Genomic DNA, 14545 nt, shown 5'->3' on the forward strand with positions numbered 1-14545 from the left:
AAAGAAAGAAAGAAAGAAAGAAAGAAAGAAAGAAAGAAAGAAAGAAAGAAAGAAAGAAAGAAAGAAAGAAAGAAAGAAAGAAAAGAAAAGAAAGAGTATTGCCTTTCACAAGCTCCAACTAGGGACCTGGCCCGCAACCCAGGCCTGTTCCCTCTTCAGAATCGAACCAGAAACTAGGTTTGCAGGATGATGCCCAACCCACTAAGTCACACCAATCAGGGAAGGATTCTTTGAAGATTTCCTTTAATGCCCCTCTGGAAGCTTTTGTACTTTCTCTGTCTTATTGTCCGTCCCTGGTTTTCTGCTCATGCACTCAACATAGGGTTCTCTCCAGTTCTTTACTCTTCTAGTTTGTGGAGTGGGAAGAGGGACAGAAAAAAAAGAGGGCCAGCCTCAGGCATCCTCAGCCCTGATACCTTTGGACTGCAGGCCAGCCTTGATGCAGCCACTTGTTCTTCCTCCTATCCTGGCTGGAAGTCCCAGTCAGCCACTATTCGGTCACTGGATTTCTCCAATGGACACATCCCCCAAACACTGGCACATACCAAACTCTTTGTGTCTTGAAGCTTTTTGTCACACACCTTGCTAAAGTAATCCTTGCGTTTTGAGGGCAGGGCTTCAAGCAATCTCAAAGTCCTCCCCAGCCCTCCTCTCTATCTCCAAACTGATTCTTGTCATGGGTGAGGGGCTCGAGAGTCACTTCTCAATCATTTGTTTAAAAAATGTGGCATGTGGTCTGGTCTTGTCACCTATGGAATGGAAGACCTACTTACTGCATCTCCGTGCCTCATGCCAAACTTCAGTGTTGGCATCATGTGCGTTTTGTTCTGGATTCTTTCCCTGAGGGGCAGAGATCCAAACTGGCCACCAAAGAGCAAGGGTTTGGGGATTAGATCACACTGGGCCTCTCACCAAGAAGACTCCTGCTTTTTTGCTTCCCTATGAGCAGTGGGTGCCCCCTCTAGGCTGGCGGGCTTGGGCTGGGTAGTAGGTGAGGAATGGGATCTTTGTGTGGCACTTAGAGGCAGGGAAGAGGGGAAAGGCCCCTGTCTGAAATCCAAGACCAATGAAATCATGGCGAGGAGAGTGAATTGGCCTGAAGCTGGAGAGGAGCAGGAACAGACAAGAGGCTCCGTTAAGAAATGGGGTTAGCCCAAGGGCCAGAGATCTAATCAAAAGGACAACGTGTTCCCAGTACCTTTGAAGACAGTAGGGCAAGTTTCTCAGGAAATATGCTAGGTCTGCTCTTGGAGAAAGGAAGAATTGGAAAGGAACATTATCCTCTATGTGGAGACATCTGGGTTGGGGAATGGACCACAAAACAAACTAGAAAGGTACAGGAAAATCAAGATCAGGATTCTATCTCTGAGAGAGCAACTTGGCATCCATATGTGAGTACTGGGGATGGACTGTGGCAAGTAGAGTAGGTTGTTACTTCAGAGGGTTGTGGAAAGATTTATGTGAAAGGTACAGAAATGACAGCCCTGGACAATGACTGGTGTGTTCCTCCAGGATCCCTTGGGCAAGATGAGTGCCACTTCCCTGTTCATCATGCCAGCTTGGCATCCCTCCTGTCCTCTGTGACCAGCCACTGCTGGCCCAGACTGGGAAGAAGCCCTAGGTATCAGAAGTTCCTGCCATGACTCATGCCCTTTCCAGAGCCTGCCCAGGTGACCTCTGCTGTCATGCTATGATCTTGGCCTCACTGAGACACAGGTCCTCTGATCCCCATTTTCTTCCTGTCATTTGGCATTCTAGACTTCCTTCATCAAGCACCTTTCTTGGATGGGACTTGGTCTAAGAGGCTGGAGCCTCATATGAAGAAGAGCCGAGAGTTCAGGTGCCAGGTCCATGTCTGTGCAAGGACATGTCTGGTCCGTGTACTCCTACCAGTCTGTGCAGATTCCAGGCCACAATGTCCAGGCAGTGGGTACAGCCTGCTAGACTGAGATACCAGGTGAGACACTCAGAATGGCCTTCAATCAACTATTTCCCAGGAGCTGCTATCATATGGGTTCTAACTAAATTTCACATTGGAACTAAATCCCCCAAACTCAATTGCCAACTTGGCCTTTGTGCTGAGCTTGGCTGAGGGGTCAGGCTCAGACCCTGACCAACCCTGGAGCCCCTGCAGGAATTGAGACTCAAAACAGGATGAGCTCGAGCCCAGGCCCCAGGATCAGGGGGCCGTCCCTTCCAGTTCCTGCCTCCAGGTCCTAGGTCCTGACTAAGATATGTGCCACAGGGCTGCTCTGGTTCTGCGACAATGGACGTTTACTGGGAACAGAAATAGGGCAGAGTTGAAAGGCACATATTTCAAGGGGAGACTTGTCATAAAACCTGGGTCTGAAGACCTAAAGTTGTCCATGTCCATATTAGCACCTGAGGGGGGCAACAGGAAGAAGGGTGCAGGGAGTGTCAGAGCGGGAGGGGAACCTATCTCTGAGTCCCACAGACCTGTCTTTGAATCTCAGCTACTGGCCCTGACCTTAGCCAAGTCATTCAATCTTCAGTTTCCCCCTGGTAACATGGGGCTCCCTGCTTCAGAGTTAAGTTGAGGGTTTGTTTTTTTTTTTAACTTTTTATTGAAATACAACACAGACAAGTACACAAATCATAAGACACAGCTTGAATTGTCACCAAACGAATATACACCTTGGGAAGTGAATAAGATGTACACAGGCTCATGGGACAGCTGTACAAATGTCTTTGTGTTCAGGTTGAGGAAAACTGTCATCCAGCAGCTTCCCACCACTCTCTACCCTTAATTTCTCTGCTGGGTGGGTACCCATCCACCCACAGTGCAGCTGAAAGGGAACATTTGGAAGCCTTTTTGTAGAACAAGGAGAAAGGCCAGCACACAGAGGGCTGGGGTGGGAAGGAGCCCTCACAACTGGTAGAGGAGACGACCCAGCAGGCCAGAGGAAGTTAAAGCAGGTCATTGCAGCTGTTTTAGAAGCTCCAGACCAGACCATGAGAACCCTGCTGGGGTCAGACTTGAGCCCTGTGACATCCCTATTCACCTACCATCTATGCAGATCCTAATGTGCCTTGGGACTTTGGCCATGACCTCTTTGAGGTGAGCTCCTCTCCAGTCCTGCTGGTCATTTCTTCCAAGTTCCACCCCTGTGGGTCCTTTGCTCCAGCTCATCCCTCTGGCTCTGAAAACTGATCCTATCTCATCTGTGTATTCAGTGTGAGCTCTGTATCCTGAACTGCCAGCTGCTACCAGAGGTTATCATTGCTCAGTCACAGGCTGGAGATGCTAGAATCACCTGCACCTTCTTCCTCTCTCCCCACCTTTCAGGATGAGACTTCCTAGCCTCTTCTGTTTTTCTTCTAAGCTATTTTTAGCTTCTCTTACTCCATGCCTCCAGCCTCCATCCTTCCCCTCTCTCATGGACTTTCTCTGGAACCACTCTTCAGAGGTCAGAGCTCTTGCCTCTCATCTTCTATCTAACACCTTCTCGTGCTCTCAAGATGCTCTTCTTAAAACAGTTTTTGTCATGTCATTCTTCCTACTCACTGTCACCAGATCCTCATTATTAGAAGGTGTAAGCTCCTCAGCAGAGCATCCCACACCCAGAGCCCAGCCCAGTTTCCCATCCACCCTTAGTGTGCTCTCCTTCCTGTCACTGGAGTTCAGCCCACCGTCCTCAGGACTCCCACCACCAAGTCACAGCTCAACTCCAGTGTTTGGCACTTAATAGCTGTCAGCTTTGTTAGACTTACTTGACTTCTCTAAGCCTTAGTCACCTACACCATGAGCTTTGCACAGTGCCTGGCAGGGTACTCAATAAATGTTAGCTATTTTCACCACTTTTCTGCCTACCTCTCCCACAGAATCTTTTCCTAACCAAGACCACATCACAAGAATCACATCGTGTGATCACATTACGTGAACCCGTTAGCGGGATTCCCCCTCCTGGGTCCTAGCCTTGCTTACAAGAGAATTCAGGAGAGAGACAGCACATATAGTAGAAAATGAGATAGCAAATTTATTTATGAAATACACTTGAGCACAAAACTACAGGCAGGCACCCAGCTAGTCTGAATGCCCCAGGTATAGAGGAAATAAAATTGTTTGTAAGTTAGTTCTATACACTTGAGCTCAGAGCTGCAAGTGGGCACCCAGCTAATCTGAGTGTCCTGACTATTGGGGCTCAGGAGTTGTATGCTTTAATCCTCTCCTCCTCTCCCTTACAGACCTTGGGACAGTTACAAAGGCTTTCTTTTCCAGCTAGTGGACACAATACACACAGAATTTCAAGGGCTCCCCTCCTCCTGCACTATCATAGTTTTGCTTGTGATGTTGGGAATGCCAGGGCTGCTGAATCAATGGGTAAGACATGTCTCCCTTTTGTTTCTAGCCTCCTGTTTTAAGTTCTTTATGAGAGTGTACTGGGTAGGGCCCTGCTTTATTTCCCCTCTGGCCACTCATTCCTGACTGCTACCTAACAAACCTTCACATTAAGCAAACCATTGTTTTACAACACCAATATATAGTTTGTTTATTATCATCTGTCTCCTATTATTAAATGGCAACATAGAGGGCAGGAAGCACACCTTGTTGTTTTTGCATTTTGACCATGTCTTGGTGATCACGATGGTTGGTGCACGGTGAGTGCTGAACAAATTAAATGAGAGCAATAAACCTGGAATAGATAGAGGCAGGGTGGTTTGCAGGCTGTGACCTACATCAGACACCCAGCTGGGGGTGGGAGTGAATGGGGGTTTCCTGCACTGAGTTGGAAGTGGGGCGGCATCCATCATAGAAAGAAAGGGTGCTAAATTTGCTTCCTAAGGCTGCCATAAAAAAATATCTCTTACTTGGAAAACTAAGGCAACAAAATGTTATTGTCTCACAGTTCTGGAGGTCAAAATCAAGGGTTTGGCAGGGCCATGTTCTCTATGAAATCTTTAGGAGAGAATTTTTTCCTTCCCTCTTCTAGCTGCTGGAGCTGGCCATCTATTCTTGGCTTACCGCTGCATCCCCCCAATCTCCATCTCTGTTGTCACATGGCAACCTAGGCTCTGTGTCTGTGTCCCAATGTCCCTCTTCTTATGGGATACCAGTCATACTGGATTAGGGCCCACACTTATTTCATGTGGCTTAATCTTAACTTGTTTATATTTGAAAGAATCTATTTGAAATAAGGTCACTTTCATAGGTGCTAGGAATTAGGTTTTCAGCATATCTTTTTGTGGGACACAATTCAATTTACAAGCACCTTTTTTTCCATTAGAGTTAACACTCATCATTTTACACTAGTTTCAGGTGCTCAGTATAGTGGTCAGACAATTGTATAGTTTACAAAAGTGATACCCCTATAATTCTGATACCTCTCTGGCATAATCAAAAGCATTTCTGGCTGCCTGCTGATACAAAAGCCACTATTCTAGGGGCAGGTGCTGATGTAAAGGAAAGTGGTTCATTCAGATGCCGGCCACCAGGAGACAGAGGATTCATGTCACAAAGCCTATCTCCTAGAAAGATGAGGGAATCATGTCCAAATGCCATCTCTACAGCTCAGTGGAGGCAGGGGTTTTTATAAGAAGGGAGAGGGGAACAGAACAACAACAACAACAAAAAGAAGGGGACTGAAAAGTTGTCTACATGCAGACTAGTGCAGTCCATTCCGATAAGGCAAGTGATGGTCCGGTGTGCGTCATCGTGGTTTAGTCATCCTGGCTCCATGTCATCTTGGCTTCATATCCTCCTGACTCCACAGTTAAAGGTCAGCAAATCTCCTGAAATTGGGATGCCTGAAGGTCACAGTCTGTGTCTTTTGAAGTTAGTTCCTAGGATTCTTATATAAACACGCTGTTCATCTGCAAGCTACATATTAGTCAGAGTCTGCACTTACAGAAACAGCTATCACAGTCTGCACTTACAGAAAAAATGTAAAAAGAATGGCAGAGTAGGTTACAATTTCCCACCGTTAACAATTATCTGCTGTTACACTGGCATCATACATAGTTATTACAGTATTAGTGACTGTGGTCCCTGTGCTGTATTTTCCATTCCTATGACTATTATGTAACTACCAATTTGGACATCTCAATCCCTTCAGCTTTTTAAAGAAAGTTTCATTTATTGATTTGAGAGAAAGAGAGAGAAACATCAATTTGTTGTTTCACTCATTTATGTACCCATTGGTCGATTCCTGTATGTGCCCTGACTGGGAAAGGAAACCTCAGCCCGACACTCTGACCAGCTAAGCTCCCCAGCCAGGGCCTTTCTTCACTTATTTCACCCAGTTCCCCAAACCTCTTCTCATCTGGCAACACTCAGTCCGTTAGCATATCTATGAGTCTGTTTTTATTTTGTTTATTTATTTTGTTCTTCAGATTTCACATGTAAGCAAAATCATATGGTATTTGTTTTTCTCTATCTGACTTATTTTACTTAGTAAAATAAGTAATTTCCTCTAGTCCATCCATGTTGTCCAAATGGTAAGATGTCATTCTTATATGACTGAGTAATATTCCTTTATTTAATCATCTATTGATAAGACTTGGCTTGCTTCTAATCTTGGCTATTGTTTACAAATGTAAACAATACATTTGTAATGTATTGTATTGTAATGCATTACATTTGTAATGTAATGTATTGTTTACATTAGCCAATACTTGCTATCTACTGTAGCAATACTTGGCTAATGCTACAGTAGACAAGGCTCACCTCCTTGCACAACCACATCAAAATTACAACTAAAATACAGAACAACCATCACAATACATTTGTAATGTATTGTATTGTAATGCATTACATTTGTAATGTAATGTATTGTTTACATTAGCCAATACTTGCTATCTACTGTAGCAATACTTGGCTAATGCTACAGTAGACAAGGCTCACCTCCTTGCACAACCACATCAAAATTACAACTAAAATATAGAGCAACCATCACTCAGAAACATCAGAAATCAAGTTGAATGGAAATCTGACAACTATGGAATTAAAGAAACCTCATCCATCCAGACTGGTAAGAGAGATATAGACATGGAATAGGCTGGTTCTTCACACATGTATGGCGGATAAAAGTTTGGGAGGGATATCTCAGGAGCGAGGAGTCCCAGCCCCACACCAGGCTCCCTAGCCCAGGAACATACATCCTCACAACTTCTGGCTGAAAAACCAGCAGGAATTGAGTCAGTGGAAGAAACTTCTGGAGCCTAAGCAATTCCTCTTAGAGAATGCACACACCAACTCACCTACTCAGACTCACTCCCTCTGGACTCTGGCACTAGATGGTGGCTCGAGGGGCACCAGTGGCATATGGGAAAAAACGGAAGTGTCTGGCATCAAGCAGAAGCCATTGTTCCTTTTCTGGGCCTTCCCCACACAGAGCTGGCAGGCTGGTGCCATATCTGAGACTCCATCAACATAGCTAACACTGTTTGACCTGCCTTGAAGATCCCCAGAGTCTCTGCCAGCACCCAACTTTCAGGACCACCCAAGCTGCTTTTCCATATGAATGGCTGGTCTTGGCTCATGCTTCAAAACTTCCTAAATCTTCTCAAACAAGCAACAGCTGGCCTCAGTGAGTCCCAAGACCAGCACAAACAGCAGCCAGTCTTGATTCGCAGCTTGGCTTCACCTGGGAATCTCCAAGTTCAGCACAAGTAGCAGCCAACTCAGATTCCTTTATAACTCAGGCATGGTGGCCCTGGGCAGAAAACGGGTGGTGTGGACCTGCACCACCTGGGAAACCTCAGGGTCATTGTACCCAGTGGATAGCTACCTACCACATCAGAACACCACCACCCTGCCCCCTACACAGCTGATCCTCCATTGAGGGTAGAGGCTGGTGGTAAGTGGTCACAACCAATCCTTGCAGCTTGACTGGCCTGGGTAAACCCCTTCCATTGATCTGCCAACAGTAACCACGACTCAACTACCAGAGGAGGGTGTACTCAGCCACACAAAGGGCATACCTCGAGTAACCATCTTGGATGATAGGGGAGGCTGTGCCCCTCCACTCTACAAGAAACCTACTACCTTAGGCCACACTACCAAGGCAAAGAGTCAAAGCAGCACTACCTAATACATAGAAACAAATATATCCAGGGAGGCTGACAAAATGAAGAGGCAAAGAAACATGGCCCAAATGAAAGAACAGATAAAAACTCCAGAAAAAGTACTAAATGAAATGGAGATGAGTAATCTATCAGATGCAGAGTTCAAAACACTGGTTATAAGGATGCTCAAAGAAATTGGTGAGGACCTCAACAGCATAAAAAAGATCCAGTCAGAAATAAAGGATACACTACTTGAAATAGAGAAAAACTTACAGGGAAACAACAGTAGAGTGGATGAAGCCAAGGATAAAATCAATGATGTGGAACATAAGGAAGCAAAAAAAAAAAAAAACCAACCAATTAGAAAAACAAGAAGAAAAAAGAATTTAAAATGAAATAAGGATAGTGGAAAGAGCCTCTGGGACAACTTCGAGAGGCCCAACATTTGCATAATAGGGGTGCCAGAAGGAGAAAGGAAAAAGCAAGAAATTGGAAATCTATTTGAAAAAATAATGAAAGAAAACTTCCCTTATTTGGTGAAGAAAGTAGACATACAAGTTCAGGAAGCACAGAGAGTCCCAAACAAGATGGACGCAAAGAGGCCCACTCATAAAATACCAAAGATTAAAGATAAAGAGAGAATCTTAAGAGCAGCAATAGAAAAGCAGTCGGTTACCTACAGGGGAATTCCCATATGACTGTCAACTGATTTCTTAAAAGAAACTTTGGGGACTAGAAGAGATTAGCAAGAAATTTTCAACATTATAAAAAGCACATACCTACAGTGAAGTTTGCTCCTGCCTGTGAAACTATCATTTAGAATTGAAGGGCAGATAAAAGTTTCCCAGAGAATAAAAAACTAAAGGAGTTTATCATCACCAACCATTATTAAATTAAATGTTAAATGGACTTTTATTTAAGAAAAAGAAGATCAAAACTATGAACAATAAAGTGGCAAAATACATATCTATCAACAACTGAATCTAAAAAAACAAACTAAGCAAACAAGGACAGAGACAGAATCATGGATTCAGAGAGCATTTTGATAATTGCCAGATGGGAGGAAAGTTTAAGGGTAGGGATGAGGAGGTGAGGGAATTAAGAAGTGCAAATAGGTAGTTACAGAATAGCCATGGGGATGTAAGGTACAGTACAGAAAATGGAGTAGCCAGAGAACTTCCATGCATGACCCATGGATATGAACAATGCTTTGGGGATTGCCTAAAGGTTTAAGGGATGCTGGGTGGAGGGAGGCAAATGGGGAAAGGTCAGGACAACTGTAACAGTATAATCAGTAAAATATAAAAAAAGAATGCTGCAGTAAACATAGGGGTGCATGGTGCATATATCTTTTCTAATCAGTGTTTTGGTTTTCTTTGGAATTGCTTGGTCATAAGGTAGTTCAATTTTAATTTTTTGAGGAACCTCCATACAGTTTTCAACAGTGGCTGCACCAGTTGGCAGTCCCACAAACAATGCAAGAGAGTTCCTTTTCCTCACATCCTCACCAATGCTTATTGTTTGTTGATTTGTTGATGATAGTCATTCTGGCAAGTGTGAGGCAACATCTCATTGCGGTTTTAGTTTGCATTTCTTTGATGATTAGTGACATTGAGCATCTTTTCATATGTCTATTGGTCATCTGTATGTCCTCTTTGGAGAAATGCCTATTTAGGTACTCTGTCCATTCTTTGACTTAATTGTGCTGTTTTGTTTTAGTGTTGAGTTGTATGAGTTCTTTATAAATTTTGGATATTAACCTTTTATCAGATGTATCATTGGTGAATATCTTCTTGCATTCAGTAGGTTGTCTGTTTTGTTGATAGTTTCCTTTGATTTATAAAAACTTTTTAATGTAATCCCATTTGTTTATTTTTACTTTTGTTTTCCTTGACCAAGAAGATACATCAGAAAAAAATATTACTAAGAGCAATGTCAGATTTTACTGCCTATGTTTTCTTCCAGGAGTTTTGTGGTTTGGGGTCTTGCATTTAAGTCTTCATTCCATTTTGAGTTTTTCCTTGGATATCATGTAAAAAGTCTAGTTTTATTTCTTTTTGCCTGTATTTGTATTTGTTCAATTTTCCCAACAGCATTTATTGAGTAGGCTGTTTTTACCCCAATGTATATTTTTGCTTCCTTTGTCATAGATTAATTGACTATATAGGCATGTGTTTATTTCTGGGTTCTGTTCTATTCCATTAATCTATGTCTCTGTTTTTATGTTACTACCATAAAATGGCTGTAAATGGCTTATGTTACAGCCATTTTCATTACTGTTGCTTTCTAGTATAGTTTGATATCAGGTAGCATGGTACCGCTAACTTTGTTCTTTTTTGTCAAGGTTGTTGTGTCTATTCAGGGTCTTTTGTGGTTCCATACAAATTTTAGAATTATTTGTCCTAGCTCTGTGAAAAATGCCATTGGTATTTTGATAGGGATTTCATTGAATTTATAGATTGCTTTGGGGAGTATGGACATTTTAACAATAGCAATTCTTCCTATCCATGAGTACAGTATAGGCTTCTACCTCTGTTTATTTTTATCTTCTTCATTTTCTTTCTTCAGTGTCTTATAATTTTTAGAGTATAGATCTTTAACTTCCTTGGCTAAATTTATTCCTAGGTATTTTATTCTTTTTGATGCAATTGTAAAAAGGGATTGTTTTCTTATTTCCTCTCTCTGTTACTTTACTATTCCTATAATGTATTTCTGTGTAAAAAATGCAACCAATTTCAAAATATTAATTTTGTATCCTGCTACTTTACTGAATTCATTTATCAGTTCTAGTAGTTTCTTGGTGGAATCTTTAGGGTTCTCTATATACAGTATGTCATCTGCAAATAATGACCAATTTATTTCTCCCTTCCTAATTTGGATGCCTTTTATTTCTTTTTCTTGTCTGGTTGTTATGACTAGAATTTCCAATAGTATGTTTAATAAAAGTGGTGGAAGTGGACATCTTTGTCTTGTTCCTGGTCTTAGGGAAAACATTTTTAGTTTTTCCCCATTGGCCGGCTGTTGATTCTTTGACAAATGGAATAAAGGAAACTGAGACAAAATAGTTAAACAAGGCCAAACAATATGAGCAATTTATAGCCAGCTAATGAATCACTAGGTTTTATCTTTCCTAACAAAGGACAATTAGGAGCAAATGGTTTACACATCTCAGACTGTCTTGGGACAGAATGGCCTTAGTCCTGATTCATTCTCAATGATATTCTTTAAAAATGAAACTAACTGAATATAACCTCTGACCCCTCTGTATGCACATTTTGATAAATCAATATATTGAAGGACACACCTGAAAAGTTAATGAATGTTCTGTTAAGACCCTCCCCTGATGCCCTGGCTGGTGTAGCTCAGTGGATTGAGCGCAGGCCTGTGAACCAAAGGCCCTCCCCTGAGACCTCCCCTATGATTCCAGCAGGCCAAGGAGAGATGAAAAGCCTCGAGACAAAGAATGACTGAGTGCTCTTGCTAGAACACCCACACCTTGTATCTCAGCTCACTTTCTCCTAAACCCTAAGGGACCCCAGAAGACTTGCAACCAGGGGAGCAGTGGGCAACAGCTTGTCCCAGGATTACCCACTGAACCTGTCTCCAAGGCTCTTTTTCTCTGACTTTCCAAAAGAAGTAACTTTTCACTTCTTTTACTGTGACTTCTATTTCTTAGAGAGCCAAAGCGGCCCACCTAGGCTGTCTGTTTCTTCTTCTTTCTTAAGCCCTTCCTTTGTTTCACTGTCCCCAGCTTTAATAAGCATACTCTCCCAATCACCCAGACTCATGTTATGGAATCTTTTCTACATGAAGTCAAGAACCCACATACCAGCTGGCCTGAGGCAGACCCACTCTGGGCCCAGTCTCAATCCCGTAACATCTCCAGCCCTTGCCTTGAAGCCACACAACTCAGTTTCTCCTTATAGGTCTCTGTCCTGCCCCCAATTTGCCCTGCCCCTGGAGGCCAGGGTGAGTGCCCACCCGCAAGTGAAAGTTTGTGCATGAGCTCTTTAAGGGAACACCTGAGTTTCCAGCAGCCTTGTGTTTCCTCTGGATGAACAATATCCCCACTGATTTTTGCAGCCAGATGTTATGTGCGCCCCTCTTCCTGGCACTGGTATTCTGGGCTGGGGAGCCTGGTATGGGGCTGAGACCCCTCATTCATCAGGGGAAACTTCTGCTGTTGATATATCCCTCTGAATTTTCAACTGCCACATGTGGGCATGGGTCCAGACTGTTTTATGTTTCCACCCCTCCTACTAGTTGTGACATGACTTCTTCTCTATATCCTTAATTATAGGACTTCCATTCCACTAGTCTTTAGATTGTTATACAGATTGATTATTCTATAATTTGGTTGTAACTGTGATGTGGTCATGGGAGGAGGTGAGTATAGTGTCCTACTCTGCTGTCTTGACCCGAACTCCACTAGCCCCAACTGAGTGACATATGATAAATATGATAAATAATGTCTGGTCTCATTCTCTCCAATTGCAGAAATAGCATGAAATCATCCATTCATTTGTTCATTCATTTATCCATAACATACTTATTAAGTATCTACTATGTGCCAAGACCTGAACTAAGTACCAGATGTATAATGATAACCGTGATACAAGCCTGTTCTATAAGGGTTTATGGTCAAGCTCAATGATTTCCCATCTTTCTGTTTTCTGATTAATGAAGTTCCTAGAGTTTGACAGTCCTGGAAGAATAATAAACAAGACAGGTTTCAGTTATGTCTGAATTCCAGTGTATAAGGTGTAATACACCCCATTTGAGAATTGCTTCTCTGGTTGGCTAGATCACAATACCTACCATTAATTGAATTTTTATGCTATGCCAGGCATTTTACAAACACTGTATTATTTAATCCTCATTGGAAATTAGGTACTATGCCCTCTTTACAGATAAGGAAACTGTAAGACACCAGAGTGCATGACATCTGTGATACCAGATGATTCTTCAGTGCTACAGTTCTGAGTAAGGCTTTTAGGCACTCACTGGCTCTGTGACTGTGGACCAATTATTTAACCTTTTGATCTTGGTCTCCTTTCTATATGCAAAATTAGCTTGTAGTGAAGGTTATGAAACTAGAAACATCAGGGTTAGTTCTGCCTGTCACTACCAGAACCAACAAGTAGAGAGAGACAAGGATTGAAACTTTATGGGTATTTTATTCAGATGCCAGCAATCTGAGAAGATAGCAGGTTACATGCCCTCAAAAACCATCTCAACATCTCATCTCAAGATGACCTTCTTATAAGGAGGAAAAAGGTTAGGTAAGGGGTTTGGGAAGAAAGATTAATAAGGATCAAGAGTTGAAATCAAGTGATTTCATCTGGTGATTTTCCTAGTATTTATTTTTCTGCTAATAAACAATTCTTTATCTATGTCACAGATGTTCCTTCCCTGGAACACAATGGTTCTGATACCATCTCATCAGCTTGCCTGCAGACCCTCCGGGGTACAAAGGTTGGATTGCTTGTCAACCTCCTCGCATCACGTCAGTCTTGTATTCCAGTTCCTGAAATAACAGCTTTCCACATACATTAATCACTGAAGCCTATCAACTATAACTATGGCTAAAATCTTTAACTCTTGAGTTCCTCTAGCAGTTGTATGACAGAAATATATGAGGTATCCAGCTCAGTCTTTCATTTCACTGGTCTCATCCAAGTGCGGATGTTTCATAAATAGCTGGGGATGCCCTGGAAAGTTAAGACTTGACTTGTAGATTGGTAATTGCTCAGATAGAGGAGGGGTCACTATATCAGGAAGAGGGCAGAATATTAAGCCTTAGGAAGAGAGGGGCCCGAGAGAACACTCAAAACTCACAAATCTGGAGGAGGAAGTCATAGTCTCTAGAAACCCAAGAGGCAGCAGACCTGGGGAAAAGATCCAAGGTTGCCCATTGTAGGAAAAGGATGAGAGAGAAAAGGGTGGATGGGGAAGGCCCTGAAGTCAAGAATTGACCCAACTGAAATGACACAGATCAAAGGTAGCACCCTGCTGACAGTAAGACATATCCATCCCAGAGGGAGGACAAGCAATAAGCTCTCCCACATAAAAGACCCAAATAAATAAGCCCAGCATGATGGTCAAAGCCAATACTCAGGACCCCAAGGTACAAGACATTTACAAAATTCAGAGTAACTGATGGAAATCTGCAGCATTCATAGTACTGACATTTGTTTTGTGCTTTATAGTTTGCCGAGTGTTTTCATACTTTCACAAGGTACATTTGTGAATGATCAGAAGGTCTGAGTTTGCAGCCAGAAGACCTGACAGCTGATAGCATTCCTTAGCAGCTATGGGACATAGCCCAACCCACGGAACTTCTCAGGACCCACTTTCTTCATTTGTAAAGTGGAAAACAAGTCCACCCATCCTACAGTGTTGTGAGGGTTAAGCCACAGTGCTTCACACACATATTAGCACCAGTAGTGGGTACAAGGTGGCTCTGCAACCCAGGCCTGAGAAGCCTTTCAACTAGCAGATCACCCTTCCATCCCCCACT

This window comes from Artibeus jamaicensis, unplaced genomic scaffold (assembly GCF_021234435.1).
Source record: "Artibeus jamaicensis isolate MK-2021 breed Jamaican fruit bat unplaced genomic scaffold, CSHL_Jam_final contig_956, whole genome shotgun sequence".
Lineage (NCBI taxonomy): Eukaryota > Metazoa > Chordata > Mammalia > Chiroptera > Phyllostomidae > Artibeus > Artibeus jamaicensis.